Source organism: Impatiens glandulifera, chromosome 5, assembly GCF_907164915.1.
Source record: "Impatiens glandulifera chromosome 5, dImpGla2.1, whole genome shotgun sequence".
NCBI lineage: Eukaryota > Viridiplantae > Streptophyta > Magnoliopsida > Ericales > Balsaminaceae > Impatiens > Impatiens glandulifera.
The window spans coordinates 11,470,731-11,473,907 of record NC_061866.1 but is presented as its reverse complement, the minus strand read 5'-3'; positions in this window follow the sequence as shown (position 1 = coordinate 11,473,907).

Here is a 3,177-nt window from a genome sequence, read left to right as displayed (position 1 = left end):
AAGATGATCCCATTGTAGATCCGGATTGGTCTGTTCTTGAACGGAACGACTAGGTCTTCTAAGACTAAGTATTATTCGTTCTTCTCTGATATTGACGGGGGAAATCAAAAGACAAGAAAACGGAGGAGAGTTGAGAGAGAAAAGGCGTGAGAGATCTTCTTTGAATTTTCCTCTCCCGTTTCTTAAATAATATTTGTCTCAGGGACCTAACCCTAGTTGAAGCCCATATATTGTTAAAGCCCGCAATATAAGAAGGCCTACCATATTATTAATACTTGTTTTTTCACTTGTTTTGTCACGTCACCAAATAAACAAATACTAAACGGGCATCTACAATTATTCATTTCATAATCATTAAGCCCGTGACTTTAATCTAATAATGTGTTCTACATATATATTTAAATCCAAAATCCAACAATCTCCCATTGGAATTAATATGTATCCGAATGAACACATTATTCTTCAAGAGCTCAATTTATCAGTCAATAAAAATAAAGGGCTTATAACAATCTGATCCATCAATCATAGAAATATAGGACTAAAGAAGCATTCGTCATATTTATGGCTAAACTAACAATAATCACTGATACTACTGCAATCAAACGACATAGATCAATTATGAAACATGTAGAGAGAAAATCACATTAATGTGACCTGAATATATCCATTTTCTCTGGTCCAAACTTAATGAGATCGTTATCTTTGAATATAATGTACAAAAGTATCACAAATAAACTTTATTTCTAATCAGAAAAGTGTTTTAGAAAACATCGCGCAATTGACAAAAAATTAATTGTATCATACTCTCCCACTATAATGAAGATTCCTTAAATTGTAACACACCCATATGTGTAGTATGCCCGTAAAATACCATAGGTGTTACATCTTTAGTTAGGGGGTCTGCTAACATAGATTTTGTTCCTAAATGCTCGATGCAAATCTGACCACTTTGTACCATTTCTTTCACACGTAGGAACTTAATGTCAATATGCACTAATAAAAATATGGGTTATAGCTAGTAATAATGACGATTGATATATATACCAATAGCTATTATCAAAGTAGTGGCGATTGATTAGAATTTCAATAGTTACTATTTTGATAATAGCGATTGGTATTTATACACTCGCCATTATTGATAGGCGTCATTATTTGATAGTGTTTTTATTAATTAACTAGTATGAAACCCTACATTGTACGAGAAAATATAAACAAAAATTTTATAAAATATTTAATTTAATAAAAGAGAATATATTTATATGAAGAGAAAATATATATAATATATATATATATATATAATTAGAGAAAACAATAGAAAAAATAAATTAATTATTATTAGTTGTTTCATAATATAAGTAAATTGTATAAAAATAAATAAATATGTAATAATATATATATATATATATATATATATATATATATATATATATATATATATATATATATATATATATATATATATATATATATATATATATATATATATATATATATATATATATATATATATATGTATATGGTGAAAAAATTAAAACAAACTTTTATGAATAAAATATTTTATATGCGTATAAACATGATTTAATTTAATAAAAGAGAATATATTTATATGAATAAAAAATATAATATATATATATATATATGAATATATAATTTAAATGTTTATTGATTAAAAAAATATTACTAAATTTACATTAAAAAATTTATTATCTAACATTAAAAAAAATTATAAAAATGAATAAACAAATAATATATAAATAATTGTGGAAAAATGATGTAAGGAAAAATATATTTATATAAAATTAATTATGAAATATATACATGATGTGAGAAAAAAAAAATGATTGATTAAAACTGAAAATAATAATAATTTAATTTAAACTATTGAAAGCAAATTAAAAAGTTAAGTTAACACAATATTATACAAACATTCATAAAAATAAATAAATGTATAACTCTAGTATAATTTAAGATATCCTATATTATAATAATAGTTAATAATGTATACTAATAAAAAAAATAACTTCCATAAAATGAAATAAAAAAATTGTAAAATGAAAAACAAAAACTTTTTTTTTTTGTCTTTTTCATCCTATCTCTTCAACAACTTTGTCTAGAAAAAGTACCTCTTCAACAATTTTTTCTGAAATTGATGTTCCTCCCTTAACAAAATTTAATTTAATATATAAAACACGTTTTAAAGTTAAGCATAAAGATATCCAAAATATGTTTACCTGTTGAGTAATGAGTGATTGACTTGGATCAAACACTTTTATAATTGTAAAATTGTGCGATTTTTTCTTCAGGTTGTAATCAGTAATTTTAACTCGGAACACAAGTTTTCGCGATGACATTGATGGTAACGGAAATGGAAATCTTTGTCACAATTCGGATGTAATTGTAACAAATTTGAAACAGTTAGATTAACTAACTTATTGACAATTCTATCAAAAAGTACAAATAGTGCAGCTCCTGACTCGTTACGAACCTCAATCTCTAATTTATATCTAAATTGGATACAAAATAATTAATGAAAAAACAAAATAGATATAATCAAATATATGAATATAGTTTGTTAATGATTAAAGACAAAAAAATAAACACCTTGGAGTAGGATTTTTTTGTAACTTTAACACATGAGTTGCAAAAAAAACATCGTCCTCGAGCATTACTTTTCTGCGACAATCATCACAAGAGTAGTAAAACCAACCATTGTAGTTGCACACATTATTGATTGTCGCTTCAACGGTACGTATACATTCATGTTAACCAATAAACCAGTAAGATAACTATAAAAATATTGAAATACCAATTTTACCAACCTTGCTTTCCTCATTTGACAATAAGTTATATAATTCCTCAATTGTGTGTCGATCTTTCATCATCCCATCTTGTAAAGACATCGAACTTTCAATAGTATCATTCAACAAACATACTTGAGATGGATGGACAACAAATCTACAATTAGTTGAGTAAAGGTGGCACAAAAATAATAGTCATTAAAACAACAAATATTTAAACAAAGAGTATTGTTTAAAGAAAGACAATATCAACCTTTCTCGCATAGTCACCACCTCTGGAATCATTAGATTTTGAAAAACTTGTGTGGCCATTGTTGAAGAAAGGACATGATGACCTATTGAAAGCACACATAAAAATGGTTAACACAAACATATTAAG